Source organism: Sorex fumeus, unplaced genomic scaffold, assembly GCF_029834395.1.
Source record: "Sorex fumeus unplaced genomic scaffold, SorFum_2.1 ptg000003l, whole genome shotgun sequence".
NCBI lineage: Eukaryota > Metazoa > Chordata > Mammalia > Eulipotyphla > Soricidae > Sorex > Sorex fumeus.
Window position 1 is genome coordinate 27243858 of NW_026606060.1, and position 18680 is coordinate 27262537.

Sequence of the window (18680 nt, forward strand, 5' to 3'; positions counted from 1 at the left end):
CAATGGAGACGTTACTGGGCCCGCTTGAGCAAAATCGACGATCAACGGGAGGGCCAGATAAAAAAAATCGATACCAAACTGGGTTCAATCCTGGAACCCAGTTACTAAACATTATATGGAGTTTATTCCACAGTAGGAATAAACCGTGAATGTGACTCAAAAACAACAACAAAAAAACTCTACAAAAAGCAAAAAGCACTTAAAAAAAACTACAGTTTTAAGTGAACTTTAGTGCCTACCTTGTGTATAAATGATCTGGGCTCAAGTCTGGAACCCAAAGCAAAACCAAAAAATGTTATTTTTTGAGGGGGATGTTTTGGGTGAAGGTCCACAATGAATTTGTTAAATATTGTCATTCAGTTTAGGAATCACAACTATTGCAAATTTAATTGTTTTTACAACTATATCAACTATTTTAAAAGTTTAAATTTTTATATGATTATTAATATATAGTAACATGTAAACTAAGTAGATGCATGCTTATATGTGAACTCACACAACTGAAGACTGGACACTTTCATAAATATTATTCAAGATTCTGGCCATTAGAGGGCAGCATCTATTAAATTTTGTATCTCTTCATACCCTTAATATTTGATATTTATAGAATGTAATAATTGTTTTCTATAAGTTTCAAATGAAAACTATAATGTGTATGAGTTTAAGCAAATGGATTTACAATGAGTTGTATATATAATTGTATTTTCATTTTTTATTTAAAATTTTTCTTAAAATTTATTTTAAAATCTTCTATTATGTTTATCAGAATAATTGAAGCTTTATCTTTCTTCTCCATTAGATCTTAAGGTTAATGCTATCTCTCTTAAAAATTGGTTGTAATTAGGTTTTGCATTTTGTTTGTTTGTTTTGCCACACCCATTGGTGCTCAGGGTTTAATTTTGGATCTTCACTCTGGGATCTGTCCTGGCAAAATTAGGAGACCATATGCATATGGGATACTAAAGACTAAACTCAGGTAGACCACATGTAAGGCAAATGCCCTACCCTCAATAACTTTGCTTGGGTCCTGGGTCTTAATTGTTTTTTCAAAAAACTAGACAGAGTTGTGCATGGTTATCAGCAGAGTAACCTGGCTCTAAATATAGCAGGGTCCTTGAGTTTGGTCTTAGTGGTATTATTTTTCAATGAGTCCAATTAAACTGGCTTTTATTCTTGCTGTGCAATTCAGTAGTTTAAGGAATTCTGTCTTTTTTCAAGTCAGATTGATTTGCCTTCCAAAATTCAGTCCATAATTTAAGATCATTCTAGCACAGCGGGTAAGGCATTTGCCTCGCATGCGGCCGACATGGCTGACCCGGGTTCGATTCCTCTGCCCCTCTCGGAGAGCCCTGCAAGCTACCCAGGGTATCTCCCCCACATGGAAAAGCCTGGCAAGCTACCCGTGACATATTCAATATGCCAAAAACAATAACAACAAGTCTCACAATTTGTTGTGAGACGTTACTGGTGCCCGCTTGAGCAAATCAACGAAGAACGGGAGGACAGTGCTACAGTGCTACAGTGCTGCATTGCCACCATTCTTGGGACATTGGTAAAAATACAAAAATAACACATTGACACGAACACCAAACGCTGTTTGTTTTGATGTCATTAAAATACTCATCCCTTTATTGTTATTTTTCACTTTTTACTAGCAAAATAGGAAGTAGAACTTTCAGACTATTGCTCAATGTATTTCACGTTAGGTTATTATTTTACAATAAATCATTTTGAATAGATGACTATTTGTCCCACGAAGGAGAAATTTATCTTTTTTAAAAAATCCTGTTTTCTACCTAAACTCTCATTTTATTGACACACCCCACTGAATCTCAGGAGGGCTCATTGACAGCTGTTATGCTCCAAGAAGGACAGAAGTGTGTCTCATCAGTGGAATACTCTGGCAAATGCAATGACTGTCTCTTTTTACCTCTATTAACACTAATTAAATCACTAGTTAAAATTATAATACAAAGATCTTTAAACTGCATGAGAATACCTGATAACTCACTGGAACTGTATGCTTTTGTTGAAGGTGATTTATGTGCAAATAGTAGTTTTCCGGGTAACTTACACTGCAAGTCACCTGACTCAGTTATCTTGTTATGTGTTACCTGGGTGAAATGGAAGTGAGGGAGGTGGCCTTGAGTCATCTGGAAAAACGTCTTTGAGGGTTAGGACTGCTAAAGTCAGCCTTGAGAACTGTAAGATGCAGATGTCAGTGTCACACCAACCCCGCATGGCTATGTTAAGCTGTGCTTGAAGTTCACTTGATCTATACAGCATGGAAACTGGTTGACACCATCAGAGATGTAGAATTAGGTTGGAGTGAGGAATTGCTCTCTCAGAGGAAGAAAAGTCAGCCCTAAATTTTGTCTGGGTTTTCCAGAATTGTTACTTCAGTATCATCGCCTTCCTTTGAAGCATAGAATTTCAAGACAAAAAGAGCAGTGAATAGAAGAGTATTTAGAAAAATATGAAGGGAAAGATAAAGGAGAGAGAAGAAGAGGGAGGGGCAAGAAGAGAGAGGGAGAATGAAAGAAGGAAAGCAGGGGAGAGAGGTGTGTGTGGGAAGCCACATTTTAGGCTGAGATCTGAAATAAGGGTGAACTCCAAGATTCAGTGCCAACTGCTTGCCTTTCTAGTAAGGATTTCCCAAACTGCACCCTCTCTGAAACCCTCAGGCGTGTAACTTTCTTTTCCTTTTTTTAAAAATTTTTATTAGTGAAACACCATGTGGTACAGTTGTAGATTTACAATTTTTTGTGCTTGGGTTTGGATTATACAATGATCAAATACCCATCCCTCCATCATATCAAATACCCATCCCTCCATCATAAAACCCATCAAATACCCATCCCTCCATCATAAAACCATAATTTCCTTATGGTTTTATTATTTCTTAAAAAACTTATTATCTGCACCCTTTAGCATATCTGTCTGAAATACTTTCAATGAAAATTGATAACTTTGATTAATACTTTTTTTAATAATATGACTAGACTATTTGCATTTTTGTTAAGGTTACTATTTTCTTCATAGTTTAAAAATAATCACCATTGAAAAATTAATTAGGAATGAACTTACATTAATATATTTGAAAGGAATTTAAAATCTGAAAAATTTTCAGATATTGATAGAAAATTTCTAATTGAAATCTTATAGTAAATGATATGTACTATGTTATAGTGTGGCTGTTTCATTAAAAAATGAGGCTGATATAAATAGTAATCTGCTTTGAACATAACAGAGTATACAGTGTAACAATTCTATATCTTTGATAAATTTTAACATATACCTTAATGTGCTGAGGCTGGAGCGATTGCACCGCGGGTAAGGGGTTTGCCTTACTAGCGGCCAACATGGCAGGCCCAGGTTTGATTCCTCCGCCCCTCTCGGAGAGCCCAGCAAGGTACAGAGAGTATCTTACCTGCACAGCAAAGCCTGGCAAGCTACCCGTGACGTATTCGATATGCCAAACACAGTAACAAGTGTCACTATGAAGACATTACTGGGCCCGCTTGAGCAAATTGATGAACAACAGGAGAACAGTGACAGTGACCTTAATGTGTTACTGAACAAATTTCTACATAAGTATGAAGATGAGATGATTTTGGGAAAAATTTAGCTTAGCATTCTCCAATGTTATGAAATATCCCAGTTTCTTATAGAATTAGGCAATGCAATTGAATATCATATATGCAATAGTGGCTTCTTATTTTTTGTATAGTAGTTTATAATCAATTGTTTTTGTTTTGGGGCACACACTTAGTGCATATAGGGTGCCAGGATCAAACCCAGGTCAAACACTTAGAAGGCAAGTGGCCAAGTTCCTGTAATATTTCTAAATCCTCAAGTATTTTTTTTTAGAACAACACAATGTTTTATTAGAATTTAGGAGAAGTTGAGTTTTGAAAATATTTTTGCTTGGATACATTTGAGATAAAAGATCTTGAAGTTATATAGGCATATGTCATGAACATTGCAGATTTGGTTCCAGATTACTAAAACTAAGTTAATATTACAATAAAATACATGTGGAATCTATATTACACTATATTAATCATATAATAACATGTTGAAAAAAGCATATAATATATATAACATTTATAAATTTCTTTATGCCGGGTAAGTAATAAAGTACATGCCCTGTGCCCCCAGCTACACATATACATACAAATATTAAAAACAATTGTATTGGAACTAGGGAGGTTATAACTTAGGAGTATAGAACATGAATTGCATATTGAGTTCTTGGATTCAGTCACTAGTACTGCACAAAAAAAAAACAGAAAGAAAAGAAAAAGAAAAAATATTGCTAAAAAATTGCCAATTATCTGAACCTTCAGTCACAATGGTTTTGTTAGTGGAAGGTTTTGACCTATGTTAATGGCTTTTTTAAAAAAATTATTTATTGAATCACTGTGAGAACAGTTATGAAGCTTTCAGGTTTACGTCTTGGTTATACAATGATCAAACACCCATCCCTTCACCAGTGCATATTTTCCACCACCAAGAACCCCAATATACCCCCCTTCCCACCCCTCCCGATGCCTGTGAGGCATATGATTTCTACTTAACTCTCTCTCTACTTTGATTACATTCATTATTTCGACAAAAGATGCACCATTATTACTTGGAATTTCCCTACAACAATCAGAACTGTTGAAAAGGCATCATGAAATAATTTGTTTTCTATTGCTGGTTATGAAGACCATTTGATTTTGGATTTCTGATATTTTACTAATTAAGTCTGCAGGGATTTCTGCCAAAAGCCAGATAATTACGAGATTGGTTTGTGTGCCTCTGGGGCCATGGCCGTGCTGGAGAACCGCTTGTGGGGGCAATTCTTGGCCTCAGCATGGCAGGAAGGACATGCTGGTTCTGCCCCCCATCCCATGACGCTGCAGTTGCCCTGTCACCAACGGCTCATTCCTGGCTGTCCAATAAGCTCTGAGGCAGTGGCCACAGTGCTGGGGGAGGGGGGAGGAAAGACAGAAGAGACAGACACCCTTTCTCTCCCGGGGGTGGGGGAAGACACGGCACCATAGTTTAATGCATAGTCCATTCACATTTCTGCCACAAACTGCTGTATTCCGAATTAGGTCCGTGTGCCTCTGGGGCCATGGCCGTGCTGGAATGCCACTCATGGGAGGCAACTCATGGCCTTTTAAACAAATCTTAAGTAGGGCCTGAGCGATAGCACAGCGGGGAGGGCATTGGCCTTGCATGTGGCTGACCCAGGTCCGATCTCTGTCATCCCATATGGTCACCGAGCACCACCAGGAGTGATTCCTGAGTGCAGAGACAGGAGTCAGCCCAGAGCATTGCCAGGTGTGACTCAAAAAGTAAAAAAAAAAATTAAGTAAATTTAGTGCCTCAAGTTCTCTTTGGTTTTTCTTTTTTTTTTTAATTAAATGGTTGTTAATAACCATTTTGCTATGGTTATTTTACTTCACTAGGGTTGCAATAGTGTCAACATTTATGATATTAATGTACAATCACCTCATCCCTCCATCACCTTCAAATACCCAATATCCTTTACTACTTTTTTTTGTCACCTCTGGTCCCACCTTTTACACACGAATGTCAAATACTTCATAAAGAGATTAGCATTAATTTTTTAAATACAAAATATTTAAAATCTTTGTTTATTCTATCAATAAATTTGCTAATTTTGTCCTTAAAAATTTCAATTTGCTATTTTCTACAAATAAAAAAATTGTAGGGAAATTACTGAGATTTTCTCAGTTCTTTTTCATGATTCTCAATAGGTTTTCTTTTTTATTTATTTTTATTATTACTTATTCATTCTCCTAACCCTGAAAAAGCCTTGAATATGGCACTTTAAAAAAAAAAATCTCAGGGCTAGGACGAAGAAGACGTTACTGGCACCTGCTCGAGGCAATCGACGAACAACAGGGTGGTCGTGATCGTGGTCGTGATTTACTTATTTATTTTAATTCATTTATTGAATCACCTTGAGAACAGTTACGAAGCTTTCAGGTTTACATCTCGGTTATATAATGAGCAAACACCCATCCCTTCACCAGTGCATATTTTCCACCACCAAGAACCCCAATATACCCCCTTCCCACCTCTCCCGATGCCTGTGAGGCATATGATTTCCACTTAACTCTCTCTCTACTTTGATTACATTCATTATTTCGACAAAAGGTGCACCATTATTACTTGGAATTTCCCCCCAACAATCATACCTGCTGAAAAGGCATCGTGAAATAATTTGTTTTCTATTGCTGGTTATGAAGACCATATGATTTTGGATTTCTGATTTTTTACTAATTAAGTCTGGAGGGATTTCTGACAAAAGTCTCATAGATCCAAGATTCGTTTGTGTGTCTCTGGGTCCACAGCTGTGCTGGAGAGCCACTCGTGGGGGGCAACTCATGGTCTCAGTGGGGCGGGAAGGCTAGGTTTTCTTTTTTAATATGTTTTGTCCAAAATGCACTTCTAATGAAAGTCTAAATGAAAGTCTAGATAATGGTAAAGATTATTTAATATGCTTTATTTATTCTAGTGAGCTGGAACGATAGCACAGCGGTGGGGTGTTTGCCTTGCATGCAGCCGGCCCGACTGTGCTGGGTTCGATTCCTCTGCCCCTCTTGGAGAGCCTGGCAAGCTACCGAGAGTATCTCACCCACACGGCAAAGCCAGGCAAGCTCCCAGTGACATATTCAATATGCCAAACACAGTAACAAGTCTCATGATGGAGACGTTGCTGGGCCCGCTCGAACAAATCGATGAACAACGGGAGGACCATGATTTATTCTAGTGCCATTAGTCTCATTTGATGTTTCTTAAAGTTTAATTTAATTTAAAAACTGAAAACTGTTTGAACTCTTTTTACTAGCTATTTGTGTAATTTGTTTCTCATATATACTTAAAATTTATAGATGTTTTGACTTGACAATGGTTTTTACATACTTATGTACAACACTATCAACATTAATATTAACAGTGAATATTTGCTTTGTGTGCTTAATTTTCTTTAGTTACTTTGATATGAATGTTAAAGCAGTTTGACCTGATCCACACTTACCTAGTTTTTCATAAGAATTTGTGACAGATCAAGTATCTTCTAAGGACAGGATAGAGTGCTGTCTACTCCATTTCCTTTTTCTTCTAAAGTTTTTCCTTTTTTTATAAGATAAAAAGGTAGGGTTTATAAATCATTTCGGAATATATTTTACACTTAAGGGTAATATATGACCAATGGGACTATTCATGTGATTGTAATTCTAGATAGCAGTGTTTAGGAACAATATATAATTTGCATTGAAAAATATCATGTAAATTAAAAATAAACTGTCCAATGCAATTTGTAGGTTTTTTAAACAGAAATAAAGCATAAATATATTTGCTTCTGCTATATTTGGTAATTTTTGGTACAGTACTGCACTAATTTGTCTCATCAAACAAAACTGACCATTTCTTTGTTAGTTCTTAATTAGGCAATTTCGTTGCCTGATTAATCAGATCAATATAGTCATTAAACTGCCTTCTTAACTGAGATTCCACATAAGTACAAATTAAATAGAGACATGCCAGATGGTGTCCTCTATATATAAACCCCAAAATATAACTTGAAGGTGCAATGACAGCTTTGTTTTTTTAGGGGATAGGTGGGTAGGAGGATTGCTGGACCTTACCGAGCTGTGCTGGGTGCTTACTCCTGTATTCCCCGAGGGGACCAACAGTAGTGCCTGGGAATGAGACCTGGTCAGTCAGGTGCCCCTATTCCTGTTACCCCATCTTCCTCTTCTTACTAATCCCCTCTTTCCTTTCCCTTTTCTGTCTTCCTCATTTCTATATTCTAGAGTCAAGGGTAATCTAGATATTGCTCCTTTGATATCCTGCATTCCCTAATCCTGTGATTCTCCATTCCATACACAAGTGAGATCATGGGTGTTTGTCCTGATTTAATTTACTCAACATATCCTTCAGTTCTATTTATATTGCAAATTGCAGAATTTCATCATTTATCACAGCTGCATAATTTTCATTGTGTAAATATACCACGTTTTGTTATCCATTCATCTGCCTTGGACACCTGTGTTTTTTCTATAGCCTAGTTACATGGCTAAGTGCAACAATGAATATTGGTGTGCGTATGTACATTCCAAGTAATATTTTTGTGTCCTTGGGGTAGATACCCAGAAGTAGAATCACAATGTGACAGCTCTATTCTTTCCTGAGAACAGTCCACATTGTTTTCCATAAGAGTTGAACCAGACAACATTCCTAAGAGCAGTGGGTGAGAGTTCTTTTTAAACCACACCGCAGGCAGGACAGGTTTTTTGTTTATTTGTTTGTTTTTGATTTTGATTTTTTTTTATTTCTTTATTGAATCACCGTGGGAAAGGTTACAAAGCTTTCAGGTTTAGGTCTCAGTCATGCAAATATCAAACACATTTCCCTTTACCAAAACTTATTTTTTACCATGAAGAACCCCAATAAAACCCCACCCTCCACCCCTCCCAGTCCCTGTGGGGCAGATGAATTCTAGTTAACACTCTATCTGCTTTGATTAGATTCATTGTTTCAATAAAAGATTCACCACTATTATTTAGAGTTTACCCCCCCCCCCCCCCCAAATCAGACATGCTGAAAAAGCATTGTGAAGTGATTTGCTTTCTACAGCTGGGTTCAAGAATTAAATGTTGGTTTTGGATTTCTGCTATTTTACTTATTGAACCTGGAAGTATTTCTACTGAAAGTCAGATAGTTAAGAAATTGGTTTCTGTGCACTGGAGACGTGGCCGTGCTGGAGAGCCGCTAGTGGGGGGCAACTGGTGGCCTCGGTAGGGCGTGAAGGGCGGACCGAAACGCCCCCCTTCCCATGAGGTTTTAGTCGCCCCCACTACCCCGGCTCATACCTGCTGTCCACAAGGCTCCCATGCGGCCGCCATCTTTCTTTCCAGAGAGGAGAAGGCGACTGGGGCAACACCCTTTCCCCTCTGGACAGACCTGATGGCCTGGATTAACGCATAGTCCATTCACTTTTCTGCTCCAAGCTGCCGGGTTCTGCATTAAGTCCTTGTGCTTCTGGGGCCGTGGCTATGCTGGAGAGTCGCTCGCGGGGGGGCAACTGGTGACCTCGGTAGGGCGTGAAGGACGGACCGGAACGCCCCCCTTCCCATGAGGTTTTAGTCGCCCCCACATCCCCGGCTCATACCTGCTGTCCACAAGGCTCCCATGTGGCCACCATCTTTCTTTCCAGAGGGAGGAGGGCGGAAGGGACCAACACCCTTTCCCCTCTGGGCAGACATGATGGCCTGGATTAACGCATAGTCCTTTCACTTTTCTGCTCCAAGCTGCTGGGTTCTGCATTAAGTCCTTGTGCTTCTGGGGCTGTGGCCGTGCTGGAGAGCCGCTCATAGGGGGGCAACTGGTGACCTCGGTAGGGCGTGAAGGGCGGACTGAAACGCCCCCTTTCCCATGAGGTTTTAGTCGCCCCCACATCCCCGGCTCATACCTGCTGTCCACAAGGCTCCCATGCGGCCGCCATCTTTCTTTCCAGAGAGGAGAAGGCGACTGGGGCAACACCCTTTCCCCTCCGGACAGACCTGATGGCCTGGATCAACGCATAGTCCATTCACTTTTCTGCTCCAAGCTGCCGGGTTCTGCATTAAGTCCTTGTGCTTATGGGGCTGTGGCCATGCTGGAGAGCTGCTCGCGGGGGGCAACTGGTGACCTCAGTAGGATGTGAAGGACGGACCGGAACGTCCCCCTTCCCATGAGGTTTTAGTCGCCCCCACTCCCCCGGCTCATGCCTGCTGTCCACAAGGCTCCCATGTGGCCGCCATCTTTCTTTCCAGAGAGGAGAGGGCGAATGGGGCAACACCCTTTCCCCTCCGGACAGACCTGATGGCCTGGATCAACGCATAGTCCGTTCACTTTTCTGCTCCAAGCTGTCGGGTTCTGCATTAAGTCCTTGTGTTTCTGGGGCCTTGGCCGTGCTGGAGTGCTGCTCATGGGGGGCAACTGGTGACCTCGGTAGGACGTGAAGGATGGACCGGAACGTCCCCCTTCCCATGAGGTTTTAGTCGCCCCCACTCCCCTGGCTCATACCTGCTGTCCACAAGGCTCCCATGCAGCCGCCATCTTTCTTTCCAGAGAAGAGAGGGCGAATGGGGCAACACCCTTTCCCCTCCGACAGACTTGATGGCCTGGATTAACACATAGTCCATTCACTTTTCTGCTCCAAGCTGCTGGGTTCTGCATTAAGTCCTTGTGCTTCTGGGGCCGTGGCCGTGCTGGAGAACTGCTCGTGGGGGGCAACTGGTGACCTTGGTAGGGCGTGAAGGACGGACCGGAACGCCCCCCTTCCCATGAGGTTTTAGTCGCCCCCACTCCCCCGGCTCATGCCTGCTGTCCACAAGGCTCCCATGTGGCCGCCATCTTTCTTTCCAGAGAGGAGAGGGCGAATGGGGCAACACCCTTTCCCCTCTGGACAGTCATGATGGCCTGGATTAATGCATAGCCCATTCACTTTTCTGCTCCAAGCTGCTGGGTTATGCATTAAGTCCTTGTGTTTCTGGGGCTGTGGCCGTGCTCCAAACTTAACTATGATTTTCAGAGAGAAACGTTGGGTGGTTTACTTTGTATATATGGATCGCTTTGTATGTAGAGAGATGTCGCGCGGCCGCACAAGCGGCCGCACGGTTTTGAGGAAAAGTCCTAGTTCCTGCATACTCGAGCTGTGGTTGTAGAGGCTTCTGGTCACCAGGGTTCCATCTGGGGGAGGCGGGATGCGAAACCTACCCCATCTGGGTCTTCCCGATGATCTCGGCTCTTTTTGGAACCTGTTTTTTTTTTTTCCTTCGGGATCTGCGGGTCCCGCCCTCCATGTTGTCCTTCTCTTTGGCTGAATGCTGTAAATATGGCGCTGGGGGGCGGGCTGTGGGTGTGACTTCCGGAATCAGAGGTTACCTGGGAGGTGTAGTCCCGGGAGATTTGAGGAAAAGTCCTAGTTCCTGCATACTCGAGCTGTGGTTGTAGAGGCTTCTGGTCACCGGGGTTCCATCTGGGGGAGGCGGTATGCGAAACCTACCCCATCTGGGGCTTCCTGATGATCTCGGCTCTTTTTGGAACCTGTTTTTTTTTTTTTCCTTCGGGATCTGCGGGTCCCGCCCTCCATGTTGTCCTTCTCTTTGGCTGAATGCTGTAAATATGGCCTGTTTTTGATTTTTAATACGTGTCATTCTCACCGGTGTAAGAGGATTTCACTGCCATCTTGATTTGGACTTCCCTGAAAACAAATAATAATGAGCACCTTAGTGTGTTTATTGGCCATTTGTTTTTCTTTTATTGGAATTTTTGTTTTCTTATGCAAATCCGTTGTCTATTTCCCCTTCCCATTTTTGATCAATTTTTCAATTTATTGTTAATCTTTGTGAGTACTTTTTTTAAATCTCTTATCTAGTATGTTGGGTGTGAATATTTTCTCTCATATAGTCGTGTGCCTTTTATTTTTTATTTTGTTTTATTTTTTTTATTAGTGAAACACCATGAAATACAGTTATAGACTTATAAATTTTTGTGATTGGGTTTCAGTTATACAATGATCAAGTACCCATCCCTCCACCAGTGCCCATCCTCCACCACCATGGGTCCCAGCAACCCTCCCACCCCCCTTCCCCCCATCCCACCCTGTCTCTGTGGCAGGGCATTCCCCCTTGTTCTCTCTCTCTTCTTTTGGGTACAGTGTTTTGCAAGAGAGGCACTGAGTGGCAATCATGTTTGGTCTATAGACTACTTGCAGCATGCTTCTCCCACCCTGGGAGGATCCTCACAACACCCTTTATTTGGTGCTCTCCTCTCTATCTGAGCTTCCTTTTCCCCTAGCACGTGTGGCTGGCCCCCAAGTCATGGAGTAAAATTTCTGGTACTAATCTCAGCCATTCCTGGTTGTTAGTCTCCCATTTTGTTGCTTTGATAGCACAGCGGTAAGGCATTCGCCTTACAAGTGGCCAACATGGCCGACCCGAGTTTGATTCCTCCGCCCCTCTCGGAGACCCCGGCAAGCTACCGAGAGTATCTCGCCCGCACAGCAGAGCCTGGCAAGCTCCCCGTGACGTATTCGATATACCAAACACAGTAACAACAAAGTCTCCAATGGAAACGTTACTGGGCCCGCTCGAGCAAATCGACGATCAAATCGAATGTTACCCAGATGAATGCAATTTTTCTGTGTCTTTCCTGCTCTTTCTGACTCATTTCGCTTAACATGATACTTTCCATGTAGTACCACTTGTATGTAAATTTCATAACTTCATCTTTTCTAACAGCTACATAGTACTCCATTGTGTAAATGTACCAAAGTTTCTTTAACCAGTCATTTGTTCTCAGGCACTCAGGTTTTTTCCAGATTCTGGCTATTGTAAAGAGTGCTGCAATGAACAAACAATTGCAGATGTCACTTCAACTATACCTTTTTGCCTCTCTGGGATATATTCCCAGGAGTGCTATAGCGGGGTCAAATGGGAGATCAAATTCTAATTTTTTGAGAATCGTCCATACTGTTTTCCAAAAGGGTTGGACCAGCCAGCATTCCCACCAGCAGTGAAGGAGGGTCCCTTTCTTGCCACATCCGCGCCAGCACTGGTTGCTTTTGTTCTTGTGGATGTGGGCCAGTCTCTGTGGTGTGAAATGATATCTCATTGTTGTTTTGATCTGCATCTCTCTGATGATTAGTGATGTAGAGCATTTTCTCATGTGCCTTTTTGTCATTCGGATTTCTTCTTTGTGAAAGTTTCTGTTCGTTTCCTCGCCCCATTTTTTGTTGGGCTTGGGTGATTTCTTCTTGTGGAGTTCAACCAGTATCTTGTATATCCTTGATATCAACCCCTTGTCAGATGTGTATTTGGTGAATATCCTTTCCCATTCTGTAGGCTGTCTTTGTATTTTTGGTCACTGTTTCTTTTGAGGTGCATAAGCTTCTTAGTTTAAGATAGTCCCATCTGTCTATCACTGTTTTCACTTGCTCGGCCAGTGGCGTGACATCTTTGAAGATACCATTAGCTTCAATATCATGGAGAGTTTTGCCAACTTTATCTTCAATAAACATTATGGATTCCGGTCTGATGTTGAGGTCATAAATCCATTTCTATCTTACTTTTGTGCATGGCATTAGGCAGAGATCTGAGCCCACTTTTTTGCATGTAGCCATTCAGTTTTGCCAGCACAATTTATTAAAGAGGCTTTCCCTGCTCCATTTCACTTTTCTTGACCCCTTATCGAATATTAGATGATCATATGCTTGGGAGGAGATGTCAGTATATTCAACTCTGTTACATTGGTCTGCAGCTCTACATTTGTTCCAGTACCATGCTGTTTTAATTATTACTGCTTTGTAGTAGAGCTTGAAGTTAGGGAGGTTGATTCCTCCCATTTTCTTTTTCCCAAGAATTGCTTTAGCTATTCGTGGGGGCTTATTGTTCCATATAAATTTCAGGAGTGTTTGCTCCATTTCTTTGAAGATTGTCATGGGTATCCTTATAGGGATTGCATTGAATTTGTACAGTGCTTTGGGAAGTATTGCCATTTTGACAATGTTGATTCTCCCCATCCATGAACAGGGGATATTTTTCCATTTCCTCGTGTCCTCTTTTATTTCCTGAAGTAGCGTTTTGTAATTTTCTTTGTACAGGTCCTTTTCTTCCTTAGTTAAGCTGATTCCCAGGTACTTGATTTTCTGGGGCACAATTGTGAATGGGATTGTTTTCTTCAGGTCACTTTCTTCTCTTTCACTATTTGCGCATAGAAAAGCCATGGATTTTTGGGTATTGATTTTATAACCTGCAACTTTACTATACAAGCCTATTATTTCTAGGAGTTTCTTGGCAGAGGTTTTAGGGTTCTCTAAGTATAGTATCATATCATCTGCGAATAGTGAGAGCTTAATTTCTTCTTTCCCTATCTGGATGCCCTTAATATCTTTTTCTTGCCTAATCGCTATTGCAAGTACTTCCAGTACTATATTGAACAGTAGTGGAGAGAGTGGGCATCCTTGTCTCGTCCCTGACCTTAGGGGGAAGGCTCTCCATTTTTCCCCATTGAGGATGATGTTTTCTGTAGGTTTGTGGTAGATGGCTTTAACTATATTGATGAAAGTCCCCTCTATCCCCATTTTGACAAGGGTTTTCATCATGAATGGGTGCTGGATCTTGTCAAATGCTTTCTCTGCATCTATTGATATGATCATATGATTTTTATCTTTTCTTTTGTTGATATGATGGATTATGTTGATTGATTTCCGAATGTTGTACCATCCTTGCATCCCTGGGATGAATCCCACTTGGTTATGATGTATGATCTTTTTGATGAGTTGTTGAATTCTATTGACTAGTATTTTGTTGAGAATATTCGCATCCGTGTTCATCAGGGATATCAGCCTGTAGTTTTCTTTTCTCGTGGTGTCTTTGTTTCCTTTTTGTATTAGAGAGATATGGGCTTCCTAGAAACTGGGAGAGTTTCTGTTTTTTCAATTTCCTGGAAAAGCTTGAGTAGAACTGGCAATAGGTCCTCTTTAAATGTTTGGAAAAATTCGCTAGTAAATCCATCTGGACATGGGCTTTTGTTTTTGGGAAGACTTTTGATTACAATTCAATTTCCTTGATGTGAATAGGTCTATTCGGTACTCTATATCTTCTTGATTCAGCTTTGGGAGATGATAGGAATCTAGGAATTTATCCATTTATTCTAGGTTCTCTTGTTTTGTGTGCCTTTTATTTTTTAAACTGTGTTTCATTTGCCCTGTTGGAATTCTGTAACTTGCTGTCATGAAATTTGTTTATTTTTGTTTCTACGTCCTTTGTCATGGAATCATTATTGTAAACATCTTTGAGGTTCAAATATTGCAGTTTCTGCCTGTATATTTTTCTATGTATCTTATGTATTTTGGTCTGATCTAAAGATATTTAATCCACTTTGAATCAACTTTTGTGTGAGGTATAAGATGTGGATCCAGCTTTGATTTTTTTTTTTTACATTTGCTTATCTAGTTTTCCCAACTTCATTTGTTGAGGAGGCTATCTTTACTCGAGATCATGTTCCCTAGCACAGCAACTTTGTCAAAAATTAGTTTACCATAGATCTGGGTATCTGATTTTGGGTACTAGATTTGAAGCCCTTGGTCAGAGAGAGTCCATCCTTATTCAAGAATCATGCTGTTTTGATAACTATTGCTTTACTGTATAGCTTCAATTTAGATAATAAGATTATCCCAAATTTCTTATTTCTCAGTATAACTTTGGTTATTCAGGGTATTTTATGATTCCATAGGAGCTTTATTATTGATTATCCTAAGTTCTTGAATAATGGAACTTAATTTGGGTGGTTATCATACTGAATATATATTTTAGGTAGTATGTCAGTTTGACAATATTGATTCTTCTAATCCGTGAACATGGAAACATGGGATATTTTTTATTTCTTAAGGTCTTCTATTTCTTTATTAAATGAGATAGTTTTCATGCTATAAATTTCTCATCTCTTTTGTTAAGTTGCTTTGTGGTTATTTTATGTTTTTGGATAATGTTTTAACTGGAATAGATTCTTTTATCTCCTTTTTTTAAAATTCATTATTTATACAACCAATTTCTGTGTTAACTTTGTCATCAAACATTTGTTATATGAATTTATTGTTTCTAGAAGCTTCCTAATGGGCTATTGAGGGTCTTTTTTTGTCTATTACCACGTCATCTGCAAATAGAAAAGATGGACTCTCTCTGACCAATGAATTCTAGTACCCCAAATCAGATCCCCAGATCTATGGCAAATTAATTTTTGACAAAGTTGCTGTGCTAGGGAACATGATCTCGAGTAAAGTCAGCCTCCTCAACAAATGAAGTTGAGAAAACTAGATAACCAAATATAAAAAAGGAAAGAAAGAAAGAAAGAAAGAAAGAAAGAAAGAAAGAAAGAAGGAAGGAAGGAAGGAAGGAAGGAAGGAAGGAAAGAAAGAAAGAAAGAAAGAAAGAAAGAAAGAAAGAAAGAAAAAAGAAAACGAAGCTGGATCCACATCTCATACCTCACACAAAAGTTGATTTCTTTTCCAATTTGGATCCCATTGATTCTTTTTTGTGCCTGATTGCTATTGCTGGGACTTGTAATTCTATATTGAATAAAAGTGGAAACAGAATACATACTTAGCTTGAACCCGAATACATTCAGATTTTCAGAATTGAGAAGAATACTGGCTGAGGGGTTTGTTACTGATGGCCATTACTGTCTTGAAGATTTTTTTCCACCCTATTTTGTAAAGCTTTATAAATCATGCATGGATGTTTAATCTTGTCAACAGCTTTCTCTGCATCAATTCATGCATAATTTTTATCTTTCTTTTTATTGATAAGGTGTCTTATATTAATTGACTTGCATATTTTGAACTTTCCTTGTATCCCTGGGTTGAATCCCACTTGATTGTGTTGTATATGTATTATTTTGTTGCTGTTATGTTGTTGAATTTGTTTTCCTAAGATTTTGTTGAGGATATTTGTATTGATATATATATATATATACATATATATATATTTTTGCTTTTTGGGTCACCCCCGGCGATGCTCAGGGGTTACTCCTGGCTCATGAACTCAGGAATTGCTCCTGGAGGTGCTCAGGGGACCATATGGGGTTCTGGGAATCGAATCTGTTTTGGCCATGTTGGCTGCGTGCAAGGCAAACGCCCTACCCGCTGTGTTATCACTCCAGCCCCTGTATTGATATTTTAAAAGAGAAATTAGTCTGAAATTTTCTTTTCCTTCAGTGTTTCTATCTGCTCTGGGTGTTAGAATGTTGGTTGCATTGAAGCTGTTAGGAAAGATTCTTGCTTCTTCAACATTTGGGAAGTGCTGAAGGAGTAAAGGTAGAAAATATTCTTTGAAAGTTTGATAGAACTTACCAGAGCTTTGTTCCTGGGGAAATTTTTAATTATCGTTTTTTTTTTTTTATAATTTATTTATTGAATCACTGTGGGAAAAGTTACAGAGCTTTCGGGTTTAGGTCTCAGTCATGTAGATACCGAACACATTTCCCTTTACCAATACTCATTTTTAACCCCGAACCCCAATAGGCCCCCACCTCCCACCCCTCCGAATTCTTGTGAGGCAGATGAGTTCTAGTTAATACTCTATCTACTTTGACTAGATAGATTATTTCGATAGAAGATGCACAATTACTGTTTAGAGTTTACGACCCCCCCCCCCAATCAGACATGCTGAAACATCGTTGTGAAATGATTTGCTTTCTACAACTTGGTTTAAGAATAAAATGATGTCGCGCGGCCGCGATTGTGGCCGCGCGGTTTTGAATTTCTGCTATTTTACTTATTGACCCTGGAAGAATTTCTATTAAAAGTTAGCTACTTAAGAGATTGGTTTCTGTGCCCTGGAGTCGTGGCCGTGCCGGAGAGCCGCTCGTGGGGGGCAGCTGGCGACCTCGGTGGGGCGGGCGTGGGGGACGGCCCACAAAGCCCCCCTTCCCATGAGGTCCCCGCCGCTCCCCCGAGCCCGGCTCAAACCCGCTTTCCACAAGGCTCCCGTGCGGCCGCCATCTTTCTTTCCAGAGAGGAGCGGGCGGGCCGGTCAACGCCCTTCCCCCTCCGGGCAGGCTTGGTGGCGCGGATCAACACAAGTCCATTTGCTTTTCTGCTCCAAGCGGCTGGTTCTCTGTGCTAAGTCCTTGTGCCTCCGGGGCCGTGGCCGTGCCGGAGAGCCGCTCGTGGGTGGCAGCTGGCGACCTCGGTGGGGCGGGCGTGGGGGACGGCCCACAAAGCCCCCCTTCCCATGAGGTCCCCGCCGCTCCCCCGAGCCCGGCTCAAACCCGCTTTCCACAAGGCTCCCGTGCGGCCGCCATCTTTCTTTCCAGAGAGGAGCGGGCGTTTAATTATCGTTTTAACTTTCTTGTGTATGATTCAAATTTTCTAGTTCCTCCTTATTCAGTTTTGGAAGATTGCATGAGTCTAGGAATTTGTCAATTTTTTCTGATTCTCTAGTTTAAATTCTTTATAGTAATCTCTCATGATATGTTGAATTTCTTAAGGATCTGTTATAATTTCTTTCCTTTATCTATGATCAGATTTATTTGAGCATTTTGTCTTTTGTTTTCTTGTGAATCTGGGTAAAGATTTGTCTATATTGTTTATTCTTTTAAAGAACCAGCTCCTGTTTTCATTGATTCCCTGTATTGCTTTCTTGACTTCTACATCAACTTCTGCTGTAGTTTTTATTATTTCTTTTCATTTTACTAATATTGGGATTCATTATTACTCCTTCTTAAGTTTTTCAAGAAGTGTTTAGGTTTGATGATTTGTGCCTTTTCCTTCTTTCCTAATATATGACTGATATTGCTGTGAATTTCTTGTCCTTTCCCTACATTTTTTTACTGTGTCCCACAGATTCTGAGAGTTTGTCTCATCATTCTCATAAGTATCAGGAATGTTTGTTTCTCCCTAAATTTTGCTTTTGGTTCAATTGTTATTTAGCACCTTTTTTGTTCACCTTCCAGATATTGGGGTTTTTGCGCATCTTTCTCTTATGGTTAATTTATACCTTCATGGCATTGTAGTCTGAGAGTATGCTTGGTTTAATTTTATATTTTTAAATTTATGTGTTTGCATTATATGCTAATTATGTATCCTAGAGAATGTTTCAGGTGTATTA

The 18680-nt window shown here is 40.4% G+C and overlaps 1 protein-coding gene across 1 annotated transcript in view; it reads left to right on the top strand.

The window, feature by feature from the left end:
* Positions 1-18680, top strand: part of PTPRQ (protein tyrosine phosphatase receptor type Q) — a 229001-nt gene that overhangs the window by 13828 nt on the left and 196493 nt on the right. The window lies entirely within an intron of this gene.